Source organism: Stegostoma tigrinum, chromosome 29 (assembly GCF_030684315.1).
Source record: "Stegostoma tigrinum isolate sSteTig4 chromosome 29, sSteTig4.hap1, whole genome shotgun sequence".
NCBI lineage: Eukaryota > Metazoa > Chordata > Chondrichthyes > Orectolobiformes > Stegostomatidae > Stegostoma > Stegostoma tigrinum.
In genome coordinates this window covers 33,498,656-33,515,356 of record NC_081382.1, presented here as the reverse complement: position 1 = coordinate 33,515,356, position 16,701 = coordinate 33,498,656, and the positions used below count along the sequence as shown (strand labels likewise).

The following is a 16,701-nucleotide window of genomic DNA, read 5'->3' as shown; positions in this document are numbered from 1 at the left end:
TAGTGTACTGAAACCCCAGTCGAATGCGTGCGGTGAAAAGTTTATAATGTCACTTCTTGGTGCCATTTTAGGTACAGAGTACCCAGGTACAGATAGCTTAAATGTTTCACAGAATTTAACTAATAAAAAAAGGCATGGGAATACACAGTTTAAAAGTCCAGAATGATAATAAAAATTGTCGATAAAGTACTCAAGTTATAGTCCATACAATTCTTTTCCAACATGAGTCCAGAACATGAGGTCATGCACCTCCGTCCAATATATTATTCTAAGATAAAGGACAACAAAAAGAAATATCAAAGCTTAATATTTGCGAATATGAATATAGGCACAATTAAATAAAAATCTAATAATCTAACTAGATTAGATTCCCTACAGTGTGGAAACAGGCCCTTCAGCCCAACAAGTCCGCACTGCCCCTTGAAGGATCCCACCCAGACCCATCCCTCTATAACCCACACACCCCTGAACATGACAGGCAATTTAGCACAGCCAATCCACCTAGCCTGCTCATCTTTGGACTGTGGGAGGAAACCCGTGCTGATATGGGGAGAATGTGCAAACTCCACACAGACAGACGCCGGAGGTTGGAATTGAACCTGGGCCCGTGGTGCTGTGAAACTGCAATGCTAACCACTGAGCCACCGTGCCACCCATGACTAAAACATATACCTTGTAGCAAATATATTTCTATTACAAAATGCTTTCAAATGAAAATAGTTTATAATTACTCTGACCAACAGCACAATGAAAGCAATTACACAGATCAGCACTTATTAAATGGAAGGAGCTTTGATTTCAAGTTAGTAATGAGTTTTATCAAGTCAAGATTACATGGCACATCAAACTTTACATAGGCTTGCTTTTCAGTGAGACAATGTTCCGGTGGAGTGCACATGACTGCGATTGCATGGGCCTCCAGTACTCTTGCTTCTTTTTCTTCAAAGTTAACTGCCATCAAATCTGTAAGTAAACCTTTCCAATGACCCTTGCTGTTCTCCTGATCTTGAATTCCAACAGGATTTCCCGATCCTTAAACCGATTTCTAGCTGGTGCTGTGGATGAAGTTGAGAAGAGTTTACGGACCAAACAGTAGGCATAACTGGCTGCTCCCAATTGTATTTTTCACTATTAACTTTAGTTGAATGAAACAGAACCTTTGAACAATATCTAATTTGTTTTTTGAATGACTGCAGTGATTTCTTAAATTGTTCATTCCAATGTTAACACTCCAAGGGAACTTTCCCTATTCAGAATGAAATATCATCCTCAGACAAGACACCCAAGAGATTGAGATCATTGCTGTTCGTGTATCTACTTTGTTCAGCTGGGGTTTCAGGCTCTGTAACATTGTCAGGTACGGTAGTTCCTTTCACATCTGTATCATCTACCCATGTAGTACAGCTTCTGGTGACTGTGGGCCTGGCTGACTCTTGGGCATTAAGGCACTCCTTTATTGCTGGGACTGTTTTAGCTGTCCTTCAAGTAGATGCTTCTTTTCATTTTTAACAGGCTTCCCTATAAGAAAGAGAAATAATTTCTAGACAAATTCTTAGAACACAACTCAATGCTTTATGTTTGCAAGTAAAACAGAAACAAACAAAAAGTTGGAGCTTGGCCCTGTATCAAAATGCTGAAAATTGCAGTACAGACACAGTAGGTTGAATGGCCTTCTTCTGCACTGTAAGATTGCCATTTATTTTAGTAATATTTATATTTATCTTCAGTCAAGGATGCAAGGCAGTGTTTTTCATATTCTTCTGGTTTGTAGAAACTAACATTATTTTTAAAAGTGAAATGTTTTAAAGCTTAAAATTTTTCTAATATTTATTATTATCCTGACAATGTCATATGTGTGGCATTATGAGGAGTGTGCAGTGGGACAGTATCACTGTGTAGCAGACGGAGAGGAGTGTGCAGTGGGATAGTATCACTGTGTAGCAGATAGGGAGGAGTGTGCAGTGGGACCGTATCACTGTGTAGCAGACGGGGAGGAGTGTGCAGTGGGACAACATCACTGTGTAGCAGATGGGGAGGAGTGTGCAGTGGGATAGTATCACTGTGTAGCAAATAGGGAGGAGTGTGCAGTGGGACAGTATCACTGTGTAGCAGACGGGGAGGAGTGTGCAGTGGGACAGCATCACTGTGTAGCAGATGGGGAGGAGTGTGCAGTGGGATAGTATCACTGTGTAGCAGATGGGGAGGAGTGTGCAGTGGGACAGTATCACTGTGTAGCAGACGGGGAGGAGTGTGCAGTGGGACAGCATCACTGTAAAGCAGACTGGCAGAGCAGACCTGTGTGAGAATGGCAGTGGTGGTTGAGACAAAAACCAGCAGCAGACAGCTCCTCCAACTGTTCTCTACCTGTCAGGGTTAAAATTAACATCACAGGAATACAAGCAGGTGACTGGTGGTTATTTCATACATATCTCTTTTGGTTGGTCAAGTGGTTTAAATCAGATGACATTATTGCAGTGGGAGAGTCCAGGTTAAAAAAAATTAAGAATATTTAACATTTTAATTAATTGGAATAGAATGGCTGGGCAGGTGATGTGTTATGGTTGCAGTAAGTGGGATTTGCAGTTTTTAGTGCAATCACATCTATAACAAGTATTGGCTGCTGAAGGAACTTTGGCTCAGATGACCTGGAATCTGAGCTGCATACACCGTGACCCATCAGGGAGGGGGAGAGTTACCTGGACACTATATTTCAGGGGACAATCACACCCTTTAGATTAATTACATAAAATTTAATTCATGGTCAAGGACAGGCGAGTGTGTCTGTGAGTGAGACAGTGGGATCCAGTAATGAGCTGTAGACGATCCTCAGCCAGTGCTTTTGTCTAATAGATACAATGGTGTTGCTCCCAGTGAGGGTGATGGCACAGAGTGCAGGGAAGATGAGCAAACTGACCGCAGCGCTTGTGGTCCAGTGTGCCTTTCAAGTGGGGGAACAAAAGAAAAATGTAACAGTAGGGTTTGCATAGCTATGGGAATAGATTCTGTTCTGAGCAGCAAAGACAGAGACTCTCGAAGGCTATGTTTCTTACCTGACACCAGGATTAAGGACATCTCTTCTGGGCTAGAGAGGAGCTTGAAGTAGATGAAGGATCCAGTTCTCATAGTCTGCATTTAAAATCAACAACAGAGTTAAAATTTTAAAAAAAAGTTCTGCTGAGGGCTTATGAGGAGTTCAGAAGTAAATTAGAAGGTAGAGACAAAAAGCTAATAAACTCCAGATTACTATCTGAACCACATGCAAATTGGCATATAGTAAATAAGATTCGAGAGGTAAATATGAAGCTTGAAGCTTGGTGTGTGAGAAATGAATCATGATTCGTGGGGTACTGGCATCAGGATTGGTGTTCTAGTGAACTGCATATCTAGGGTTGTAAACTGGGATTTAAACTGAATTTTAAGAGAAGTTCAAAAAATCAAAAAGAAATGAAACAGCAGGTGCACAGGGAAGTGAAGAGGCAAATGATAATTAAAGTTTGACAGGAAAGATAGAAAATATAAGCAGAAGAATGCGACAGAATAAATAATAATGGTAAGGAGTCAAAGCTTAAGGTTGATTATCTGATGCACTCAGCATTTGTAACATGATAGAGGAGTTAACAGTACAAATAGAAATAGATGAATATGGCTTCATAATTATTACAGAGTCTTGGTTACAAGGTGACCAAGACTGGAACACAATATTCAAGGGAAGTTGACAATCCAGAAAAATATGCAAAAAAGAATAAGGAGGTGGCATAGCTGTATGAAGAAAGGATGGTTTCAGTGTGATACAATTGATTGTGATGTGGAATTGGTTTAGATGGAAATAAAGAAGAACAAGAGAAACAAACTATGAATGGGAGTTGTCTATAGACTCCTGGAAAATTGCCTCATTGTACGACGAAATACAAATCAGGAACTAATGGAAGCCTGGAGAATGACACTGCAATTATTGTGGGTGATTTTAGTTTGCATATTAACAGGACAAATCAAATGGGTAAGAATAACACATAGGATAGTTTTATAGATTACATTAGGCATTGTTTCTTAGAATATACATTCCAGAACCTAGCCGGTTAGATTATATTTAGTAATGTATAATGAGGTAGAATTAATAGGAGATCTTGCAGTTAAGAATCCTCTAGCAGGGCTACTATCCAGAATAGTAGAATTTCAAATTCAGTTTGAGGGACAGCAACTTCAAGTCTCAAAGTAGTGTTCTCAGTGAAATTACAGAGGTCTGCAGAAAGACAATAAAATGTGAGGCTGGATGAACACAGCAGAACCCTGCAGCCCAATGGTATCAATGTGGGCTTCACCAGCTTCAAAATCTCCCCTTCCCCCACCGCATCCCAAAACCAGCCCAGTTTGTCCCCTCCCCCCACTGCACCACACAACCAGCCCAGCTCTTCCCCTCCACCCACTGCATCCCAAAACCAGTCCAACCGCAAGCCGCACCTCCATCTCCTACCTACTAACCTCATCCCATCTCCTTGACTTGTCCGTCTTCCCTGGACTGACCTATCCCCTCCCCACCTCCCCACCTATCTTCTTTTCTCTCCATCTTCGGCCCGCCTCCCCCTCTCTCCCTACTTATTCCAGTTCCCTCTCCCCATCCCCCTCTCTGATGAAGGGTCTAGGCCCGAAACGTCAGCTTTTGTGCTCCTGAGATGCTGCTGGGCTGGCTGTGTTCATCCAGCCTCACATTTTATTGTCTTGGATTCTCCAGCATCTGCAGTTCCCATTATCACCGGTCTGCAGAAAGACCTGCCTGAACTGGGCTGGAAAAATAAAGACCAAAATGTTTGTTTATTTAACGGTTTAATGGATTATGGGACTAACACAGGTTAAGGAAAAGTGACAGCAGCAACTGAGATGTTTTAGATCCACGCAGTTGCACTATAGTTCATCAGAATGAGTCATGGAGCCTGGCAGTCTAAGCACTGCAGTTCCTTAATGAAGACTGGGACTAAATCAAAGCTTTTTGCTTGTGTTCAATACCTAAGCAGGGCTGTTTTATATAATAACTGTGCAGCCCACAAGATAAATATATTTTTGTAATATCAGAACAAAAAGTCCATTTTAAAGCATCTTTTTAACTGTCTCCTTTTTTTTCAACCATTATGGAAATGATCATATGTATTTTTCATATTTAGAAGCCTCTTGTATTGTGACACCCTTTACTGTAGTCTATTTAATTTGTGTTTAAACCTGGCACTGCTCATGACTACAGTCAGCCCCAGAAATGGATTAGCAGATTCTTTGTGTAAAAGATACATCATCGCTCATGAGTGGCAGAATGGAACTGAACCACTAAGTTTTTTTTTTGATTAAGTGAAAGTTACATTCAGTTTTTCACGAGGATTTTCACTGCAAGCCTCAGGAGATCCTTCACCAGCTTAGACAATTTAGGACGGAGATATTTCTTCACCCAAAAAGTGGTGAGCCTGTGGAGTTTATTATCACAGGAAGTAGTTGATGGTAAAATATGGAGTGTATTGAAGAGGTGGCTAGATATAGCACTTGGGGTAAATGGGATCAAAGGTTATGGGGAGAAAGCTGGATTAGATTGTGGAGTTAGACAATCAGCCATGGTCGTGAAGAATGGCAGAGCAGGCTCAAAGGGCTGAACAGCCTCCTCCTGCTCCTATCTTCTATGTTTCTATGTTTCACCATATCTTATTAAACATGTCGCACTTATCACCCATCTGGCAAGTGTCACGTCTAATTCTATCCCTATCTTACCATGTTCTGATCCAGGATGACTTGCTATTCGCATGATATCTGCCAAAACACCAGGTTCCCTGGCACCAGCCCCACCTATGAAAAGTTGCTGTAAATCTGATGACAAGATAGATCTTTCCAGACTTCTTGTCCGATTCTGTCAGAAATCTCACTATAGCTCACTTCACTCAGACCCCTAAAAGATTCCTCCCTATGTATTTTGTGATACTTTTATAACAGGAAATCGTAGTGCCTCTGTACACTATAGTACACTGTGGTCATACAGAGATCCTCTAAGTTCCTCTGCCATCTATTGTAGCAAAACATTACATTCCTTGTTGATAAACGTTAACAATAAGATCTTTAAAAATGTGGATGACTATCATTATCTCTGTTGAAGGAGAAACACTGTTAATATTTCAAGTCGGTTTTGCTCTCTCTGTGTCTCTCCACTAATGAAACCATTCCTGCAGACATTCTGCTCTAGTTAGAACATAGTTACAGCAGGGACTCCACAGAAGAATGGTGGAAATGCTTCAGGACTTGACCTTAAAGCATCCCTAATGTGTTCAAACATAATGGTGGGCACACAGGAAACCCTGGCCAGTTAGACCCAGACAGACGAGGCTGATGCAGGCACCACACATATTGGAAGATGTTAATCTGAAGCATGCAGAGGCACTGGAGGGAGTGCACAAACCTCTAACCAACCCATCTGGCCAAGCCTTCTAAATACAATGCACTCTGCATGTGACAGAGGCTGTTGATTGTTGACAAGTCCAGTGCACAATCTCAGAACCCATGGAATCAGAGTGGAAGCAAGTCAATTGTCAATCACAAGGAACTGCTTAAGAAGACAATAATACAAAGAATAGCAGTTGCTGGGACAGTGTTTCATCTTTTATGCTAAAATTTGCACATCCACCTTGCTGAGTCACTTAAAGAAATTAGACAAGCAGATGCTTGAGGATAATTCTTTTCTCCGTACAGTTAACAAAAAGAATAGCAACGCCCATTTAATAGCATACTGCAAGTTATTGGGAGTAACATCCATGATGTATGTTATAACATGGCAGGTTATGAGGAATAAATGCCTTTCACAGATATTGCATTTATAACATTTGCACAAAACCGGTTTTGCACCTCCAATAATCAATAATGCAGCACAGAGTATTCAGTTATGTAGAGACCTGTGAGGCCTGTTATAGAAATGCTTTTAAGGCCAATGAAGGTCAGCTTGTGGAAGGAAATGGTTGGCAGCAAGTCTCAGGAGTACTCCTCAGGCTCAAAGGAAAACTTTTTAACTGCAAACAGCTTCTGCTTAAAGCACAGAATATTCCTGCTACAGTTAGTTCTGTGCAACAAATACATTTTTTATAACCTTCTACAAACATACAGTCATTTCCGTTTATGTGTTTGTCAATGATAACTGCCATTCAGTTTAAGACATGTCATGTTACATTGAGGTGACTTTTGACCATAGTCTAATTTCCCAGCACCATTGCAGGTGTCAAAGTGCAAACTCTACCTTATGTCTATGGAGTTATGGGTCAATCAATGCTCTCACTCTCAACATTAATGCTCTTGCATTTCCATGCATACCTGATATGTTTTTTTTGTCCTCACAAATTATTTATGCACAATTAATCAGTCTTCCTGTCACAACAAAAACAGAAGTTGCTGGAAAAGCTAAGCAGGTCTTGTCACCGGACCCGAAATGTTAACTTTGATTTCTCTTCATAGATGCTGCCAGGGCTTTTCCAGCAACTTCCGTTTTTGATCCTGCTTTACAGCATCCACAGTTCTTTCAGTTTTTATTTAGCCCTCCAGTCACCTCTGGTACCATTCCAATTCCACAGCTACTGTACGAGTTCTCCCAAATAATCTGTGTTCATTTAAGAGGGACATAGTGATACCCCTGTCCTCTTAGGAAACATAAAATGGTGCAACATCACCTTCACGTATAAGAAGGATGCACAGACTAAAATCTTGATAATACTTTGTCCCACATACCCGTTGCCTTACTGCTGACATCCACTTTTCCCTTAATGTCAACCACATTGAGCTATATTGATGCAAGGACAATATCCCACTAAAAACAAATAAGAAAGCAGTCTTCCTTTTTCAAATTATTCAAGGGATTATGGCTGCCTTTTTGCATTTATTGCTTTGTGAAAATAGCAGAGACCATCTCCTTGAATAGTTGAACTTTTTGCAGTGATGGGGTTCCTGCAATTTTATATGGAGATATTGAGTCAGCTCTGATGAAGAAATATGTTACAACATGGGCTGGAATGGAAAGCCAAAGAATGGTGTTCTCATGATATTGCTGTCTATCTTCTTGGTGGCAGCAACAAAACGGGGAGTGGCTAACAGCTTAGTGAGTTTTGTCTGTGTAGCTTGTAAGTAGTACATGTTGCAGCTGTAGTGTACTGGCAGTCAAGGAGACGCATATCAACACTAATGATGGTACTACAATCCAGTTAGGGACAATTAACATTTAAGGAGAAATTTGAAAGCTTTTATACTCAGTAGTCTGTGCCACAAGATTTCCCATTTTTAAACAAAAGCTCAGAGTTCATTGTGTTTTCATTCTTATTATATACAAACTACCAATTTAACTGTATGATTTATAACCTTGTATTTACTTCTGAAGTCCACTAAGAATTCTGTTATAAGACACACAAATCTTAAAGTTATTTATTTCTGTGGGGTCTATTCACAAGTATACGACAGTTTCCAGAGAACTATCTGTTGTTTGATTCTCCTCAGTTCCAGCTATACAGGGCTAAAACGTATCTTTACCATTTCTTGAGTGTAGTCCCTTGTTCCAGTTAGTTTTTCAACACTTTCAAGCTAATTTGTTGGTTGTTTTATTTGCCATAAGGCACTGTGGGGCCGTTGTAGATTCTTCCATTGGTTCAGCTAGGTGATCTTTTGGGTTTCTGCCTCATCACAAAATTCAAACAGAGATTACACCTCACCTGTCTTTCATGTGGTCAGTTATGAAGTTAATCGTTTATTCTGCTTACAGCACAGGCCTTGAACTGTCATTTACTTTGGCTATGTCTTAGCAAGCTACAAATCATGCCTGGTCCAAACCACAACAACTGCTTTGATTCATCTATGTTCTCTCATATATTTTAACCAGGCTCAGGCTACCCAGAAGTTTTGGTTTCCAAATTTCAGGCTCACTTCTTGATTCCTTAGGAACAGGGAGGATACATTTCCTTTCTATGTTTTCCTTGTTGAAGGTTAAACTGCAAAATTTTTTTTTACAATTGACAGGCATTGTATTATACTGTTTACTTAACATAACTGTAATAATGAGGATTAAACATGCATTGACTACAATCCACACAAATAAAACAAATGATTAAATTTATAGCAACAAATCAGATCAAAGTATAATTATTTGGATCACAATCCATCTTATGTTGAAGCCACAACATGTATCTCAGTCAATCATCAATTAATTGACTTGGGAAATTCTTCAATCAATGACTTTATGCAATTCTCTGGAGATGTGTGCTACAGAGCTAACTGCTGTGAAATCCCCAGGAGATGTAACAGTGAAGCATAAAGATACAGAAGTGAAATTTTCAAGCAAAATTGAATTAAGGTACAAAAGATCTTTCAGCTTTTAGGCATAATAAATTCACCCCTCTGTTCTGAATAAGGGTCACCGGACCTGAAACGTTAACTCTGTTTTTCCTTGACAGCTGCTACCAGACCTACTGAGTTTTTCCAATAATTTTCTGTTTTTATTTCTCTTTCTGCTCGCTTTGACTCATGATACTTTATGAGAACTGTCACATTTTCCAATGATAAAGCCAGTTGTAGTACCTGTTTAAAGTCCACGTGGACTTCAGCAATAGGCGCTCTTGTATGGTTACATCATTAATCCCGCATATCAATGGTTTCTCAGCATCCCATTAAGGGTTAAATCAAAGTCACATAGAATCATAGAATCCATATAGTGCAGGAGCGGGTCATTCAGCCCATCCAGTTATACCGAACCTTCGAACAGCATTTCATCCAGACCCATCTCTCCCAACTTATCCCTGTAACCCTGCCTTTCCCATGGCTAGTCCACCTAGGCTGCACATTCCTGGGCACTATGGGCAATTTAGTCTCTGTCTGTCATTTTAACCTAGTCAAAATTCCGATCTGAATTCCCCTGGTTCTCGAATTACTGAGAAAAACTGTTAGTCTCAGAATTAGAGGAGGCTTGGGATCATAATATTCCTTAACTAAATCTGTCATCTCTTGAAAGCTTTTAGTATCTGGGATCTCAGGGGAAGTTTATCTCCTAATAACCAAAAATGCTACATGTCCACAGGCTGTCAGGAAAATTACTTGTTGCTTTTCATCTGCCCCAATGTAATTTTCCTAGAAAAAATAACACATTCTTTCCACATACTGGGTCCCGTCTTTAAAGGCAGGATCAAATGTGTCAAGCTTCCCAAATAACGGTGTGATGCCTGAAATGTTTACACCAACTCAAAGACAACCGTTGCAAGTGAATTTCTTCAGGAGCATGCTTTTTTCTCATTGTTAATGAAATAACACCACAGAGCTTGGTATCCCATCACTACATCATCCTTTAGTTACATGTGGAATGCCCTTGACAATGATCCAGATCCCTCAGAGCCAGCTTTCAGAGTGAACAGAACCTCTGACATTCTGTTTGTATCTGTCAGCCAGGACTCGCGGATTTGACCATATTAACAGCCCCAAATCCGGAAATTCATTTTCTATGAAGTCCATCTGGCTGAACTCATTATAATCACCACAGGATGGGGAGCTGATGTATCCATCCAATGGTATCAAGCAGCACTTCCTGAGCAACACGCTGCTTGCTGATTCTCACTCTGATGCCTGTCAAGTCCATTCAACTCATCACCCCACAAAGGTCTTGGTCTAAAAATGGGCAAAAGAGCTGATTTCCAGATATGAGATGGAAGTCTCAGTCCGTGACATAAGACAGTATTTGACTGAATATGGCAAAATTAGAGAATCAGGGAGAAACTGGTTGGAGTCCTACCTAACACAAAGGATTTGTTTGAAAAGGCAAGGACTGATTCGGGATAGTCAGCATGGCTTTGTGCATGGGACGTCATGACTAATTAACTTGTTTGCGTTTTTGGAGGAAGTAAGGAAGGGGATTGATGAGTGCAGAATGGTGGATGTGATCTGCATGAACGTCAGTAACGTGTTCAACAAGGTTCCTTACGATAGGCTGGTTAGCAAGATTAGAAACACAGAATACAGGGAGAACTAGCTATTTGGATATAGAAGAGGCTTGAAGGTAGAAGACAGATGATGGTGATAGATGGTCGCTTTTCAGACCGGAGGCCTGTGACAGTGGTGTGCCACAATGAACGGTGCTGGGTCCATTGCTTTTTGTCACTTAGATGAATGATTTGGATATGAATGTAGGAGGTATGGTGAGTAAGTTTGCAGATGACACCAAAACTGGAGGTGTAGTGGTCATCGAAGAAGGTTAAATCAGAGTACAACAGGATCTTGATCAGATGGGCCAATGGGTCGAGGAGTGGCAGATGGAGTTTAATTTAGATAAATGTAAAGTGCCGCATTTTGGAAATGCATATCAGCGCAGGGCTTGTACACTTAATGGTAAGGTCCTGGAGAGAGTTGCTGAACAAAGAGACCTTGGAGGGCAGGTTCATAGTTTCTTGAAAGTGGATTTTCAGGTAGATAGGATGGTGAAAGGGATTGAGAGATCATTTGCAGCTGTACAGGACATAGGTTAGGCCATCATTGGAATACTGTGTTAAATTCTAGTCTCCCTGCTATAGGAAGGATATCGTGTAAACTTGAAAGAATTCAGAAAAGATTTGCAAGGATATTACTAGGGTTGGAGCGTTTGAGCTATAGGGAGAGGCTGAATAGGCTGGGGCTATTTTCCCTGGAGCGTCAGAGGCTGAGGGGTGACCTTATAGAGGTTTATAAAATCATGAGGGGCATGGATCACACAAATAGACAAGGTCTTTTCCCCAGGGTGGGGGAGTCCAAAAGTAGAGGGCATAACTTTACGCCGAGAGGGGAAAAATTTTAAAGGATCTGAGAGGCAGCTTTTTCACGCAGAGGGTGGTGCGTGTATTGAACGAGTTGCCAGAGGAAATGGTGGAGGCTGGTACAATTAAAGCATTTAAAAGGCATCTGGATGGGTAGATGAATAGGAAAGATTCAGACGGATATGGGCCAAATGCTGGAAAATGGGATTAGATTAATTTAGGATATCTGGCCGACATGAACGAGTTGACCAAAGGGTCTATTTCCATGCTATATATCTCTATGATTCTGTGACTCTATGGAAATGTTTGTTGGAGACCAATCAAATCAGCTCTGCAACTCCACTGTTGAAGTTCCCCAGCACAGTGTCCTGGCATAACAACTAACAACAACTTCATTAATAACTTTCCTTTCAATACAAGGTTAGACATGAGGATGTTTGCTAACAGGTTCAGTACCATTTGTAACTCCTCAGAAACTGAAGTAGTAATATTGCATAATACAAGATGTGGACAATATTCAGGCTTGGGTTGATAAAGAACAACATGCATTCACATTACATAAGTGCCAGGCAATAAATATTTCCATCAATAGAAATTCTTACCATTGTCCCTTGACATTCAACATTACCAAATCCGCTGCCAACTGTGATTCATCATTGGTCAGAATCTGAACTAGATCAGCAATATGACTACTGTGGCTACTACAGCAGATCAGTGAGTGGGAATTCTGTTGCAAAAAAATTAATCTCCTAACCTCTCAATACAAGTCCACAATTAACAACGCAAAAGTCAGGAATGTAGTGGAAAATTCTCCACTGTCTGACAGTTCGCTCCAACGATGCTCACTTCACTTGACGAAGGAGAAGCGCTTGAAAAGCTTGTGATCTTAAATAAACTTGTTGGACTGTACCTGGTGTTGTGCGACTTCTGATTTTTGAATATTCAAGTCGTTTGATACTGCCCAAGACCAAACAGCCAACTTGATCACCACCCCATCCACCACGTTCAGCATTCATTCCCTTCAACACTGGCACACAATGGCAGCAATGTGTATCATTTACAAGATGTACTGCAGCAACTTATCAAGGATCCTTTCACAGCCCCTTTCAAGCTTAAGACCTCTACTACCTGGAAGAGGATGCACCAGCACTTGGAATTGTCCATCCAAATCAGACATCATACTAATTTGGAACTACATAATTCTTTTTTCACTCTTGCCAGGTCAGAATCCCAAGACTCCCTCCCTAATAGCACTATGGCAGCAACTACATTGCACAGCTCACCATCACCTTCCCAAGGGCAGTTAGGGAAGGGCTGTAAATTTTGGACTTGCCAGTGGTGCTCACATATGTAAAAAAACTAACTCTTCTAGAGCCCATGCTGAACCTCATGGCATTGTCAAGATTCTGGGTTGGAAGTAATCCCACTAAAAGCTAGGCTTCGTATCGCTGTGATTGCTAAATGTCCAGAAAGATCCACAAGTGAGGGGTCTTTGTGATTTGAGACTGATGGTACTTTAGTACCATCAGAGAGAAAAGGCAGACATTAACTGTGAGTAATGGAAATATCATTAATGCAATGACTCATACTTTTCTGAGTTCAGTATGCCATTTTATTGCTCCTTCCATTGCTCAATGAGCAATCACACTGTTTGGTCAGTCTCTGAATCATTCAGAAACAGGAAGATTTCAGCTGGATTGGTGCTGGATAACTCGAGGTAATCCACAATTCCATATTCACAGATTACAGAGGAAAACAAGAGTCTGTCGTTGATGTCCAAAAATCCTTGAGTGCCAGGTTTGAGGTAATTGGGCTGAAAACGGGATTTGATTTAGCTGAGATACCCTCCAAAGAGGGATATCTTCCTGAGACTCACTTTATAAACTTACACATATGGCATGACCAATGGAACAAGATGGCTAGGAAGACCTCAGGAGCGACTTTTATCTTTTGGAATGAAAGTCATTGGTTCAGATAGAGAATGAAGAAAAACCTACTTAAAAACGAAACATCATTCAGAATCACTGCTCATATTGTTGCGCCACATCTGACACTAAAATTGCACTCAGCTTTGTCTGGAAAATAGATGATTTGCAGTAAAGCTGCTCTTGACCTGAGGGATATAGCACCTAGAATTCAGTGTCAGGGTGCAATTGAGAATCTTTCTCAATGAGAATTCTGGGGTCACCAGGAATTTTATCTTAGAAAGAAGAACTCAAGTTCATTATATGTATTAGGAACAATACCTTCTTTAGCTCAATGTCATCCAACTGTATAGAAATTGAATCTCTCTGGGGCTGCTCCATTATTTTGAAAAATAACCTCTTTTGGTCTGACACTCACATTCTCAAATCTCATCTCTACTGACCTCAGGTCAAAGTTATGCAGGATTTTATATTGAAATCTGATTCAATGTAAGTATTGCTTCCTGATTTGCACATATTGTTCTTCCTCCTTTTAATCTTGAAGATCTCCTGCAGAATAAACAATAGCCATCACCTAAGGCTTACATTAAATAGAAAGATGAAGAGTGAAGTCTAGTTCCATGTCAGTGAGTTCAATTAATCATTTATAACATTTGATTTTGTTGCTAAAATAAGTGGAATACTGCAGATGAAACAAATATTGTGTATCTAAAATCTGTTCCCAAGGGATGACATGTGGATTTGTATCATTTACCAGGTTGCTTCCATTTAGCAAAGGTACCAATTCAAAGCCACCAGGTGCAGGAGAACATGTCCCTTACAAGGGAAGAGCTCAATTAAATGGCTTCAGTTGCTGCTGGAGCTGAACGTGCAAAGTCCAGAAACCTGATCTGGTTAATACTGGCCATGCATTGAGATTCATTATGGTACATTTGCTTTGGCATTTACATCTTAATTCAAAATACACTCCTGAGTGGGAATGCTGTGCATCAACTTGTTCAGTATATGCAATTCTTTTAATTAAAAAGACTTTTTTTTTCCTGTGATGTAGGGTCTAGGCCCGAAACGTCAGCCTTTGTGCTCCTGAGATGCTGCTTGGCCTGCTGTGTTCATCCAGCTTCACACTTTGTTATCTTTTTTTCCAGTTTCACTGATGCTTTCCAAAATGGAGTTTGGAAACTGTGCGGCATGAGTACTTGCAGGCAGCTCCTAATTATATCATCCTTTTGAAATCCACATTGTGCATCTCTTTAACTAAGACGGTAAATTGTCAAGTCTGCAGCAGTCCTGAGATAGAGGTATGACCTAAGTCTGGCTTGAATTACGAATTGATCTCAAATAAGACAGTGGAAGGGATAATTTGACTTAGGGAGGAATAAAAAGAGCGGAACTTGGTTAATATCTAGACACTCCTGTTCAACCTTTTTGGGAGTTTCATGGTGAACATTAGGTGAGAATGTAGTTCCATAGCTTACACAGAACTGATCTGCCACTCATATGACGAAAGGCCTCCTGGATGACAGAGCAGAAAATGTTCAGCACATGTGGAACCAAACTCCAGTGTAACTTGTATCCATTCAAAGAAGAAAAAAAAAACATGCACTTATTTAACACTCTTCATGTCATCATGAAATCCAAAATTACTTTACAGCCAATGAACAGCCTTTGATATGTAGTTACTGTTAAGTTTAGAAAAACATGGCAACCAATTTACATACAAATTTCCACGAGCAACAATTGTATAATTGTAATATAATTTCTAAATGATTTTGTGTCAGTGATGTAGTTGAAAGATAAATATTGGCTATGAGATGGGGAGAATTCCCTTATTTTTCTTAACATTTTGTGATGGGATTATTTATATCTTCATTGGAGGGTAGGTGTCATCTGAAAGATAGTATCTCTGACAGCACAGCACTGCCTCAGCATTAGCATTGGAATGTCAGACTAGATAGGTGGTACAGTAGTGCAGTTGTTAGCACTGCTGCTTCACAATACCAGGAACCTAGGCTTGATTCCACCCTTGGGCGACTGTCTGTGTAGAGTTTGCACATTCTCCCCATGTCTGCATGGGTTTTCTCTGGGTGTTGCAGTTTCCTCCTGCAGGCCAGGTGGATTGGCCATGATAAATTGCCTGTAGTGTTCAGGGGTGTGTAGATTAGGTGGGTCATAGGGGGATGGGTCTGGGTGGGATGCTCTGAGGGTCAGTGTGGACTTGTTGGGCTGAAGGGCCTGTTTCCACACTGTAGGGATTCTCTGATAGTCTCTGAAGAAATATTGAAGTGAGGTGTTGCTATGTCACTGCTGTAGTGAGCCTGTCCTGAGTAGATACCCTGAATGTCTACCTTATGCACTGCTGAAATGTCCTATTGGAACTTTATAAAAGATGCATGTCCCTTTAAGTGACAGGTATTTTGAAAATGTCTTTTATGTGCATTGTGAAGAATATACAAGTTGAAATTGTAACTTTCAGAATGTTGGTAATTTTTTTTGATGGAACTCAAAATCCTGTGCTGACATTTAAACAAACACCAGTAAAGCTTTCTGAACCCTCTAAAAGCTTTACTGCCGTGCAACGGAATTCTTGTAATAAAGCTCTCTAGCTCAGCGAGAGTCTGCGTTATTGAATAAGGTTTGGAGTTCAGCTTGTACTTAGTAAAGCAGCAGTTGGAAGCATTATGTGTTGATTTATATGGGTTAGTCTTTATTCACTTGCTCACAAAAGCTGGTCTTCCTTATTGTGCCATCTCATGCTGACATTAAAAGCTCCTTCAGATTCTGCTCTCTCCCTCTCCTGAGCCGATGTCAAAAATATTAATAAATAATCAAATTGATCCAATGGTTTGTTATTTATTGGATCTATAAATAGTTTCATATCCAGAGGAGCAATTCAGCTGAAACAGCTGGTACTGAATCCTGTTTAGTATAGTAATAGCCTACAACCTTGAGGAACAAAGCCTTCAAATGCCTTCACATCAGCAACTGTTACCTTTAAACAACCTTTTTGACCT

At 40.4% G+C, this 16,701-nt stretch overlaps 1 long non-coding RNA gene across 1 annotated transcript in view; it reads right to left on the bottom strand.

The window, feature by feature from the left end:
- Positions 1–835: 835 nt before the first annotated feature.
- LOC125465556 (uncharacterized) overlaps positions 836–16,701 on the bottom strand; it is a 37,146-nt gene continuing 21,280 nt past the window's right edge. The window contains exons 2-3 of the long non-coding RNA XR_007250276.2: positions 3,051–3,126; positions 836–1,518 (exon numbers count right to left, since the gene is read on the bottom strand). This is a non-coding gene — a long non-coding RNA (uncharacterized LOC125465556). The remainder of the gene's footprint in view (positions 1,519–3,050; positions 3,127–16,701) is intronic.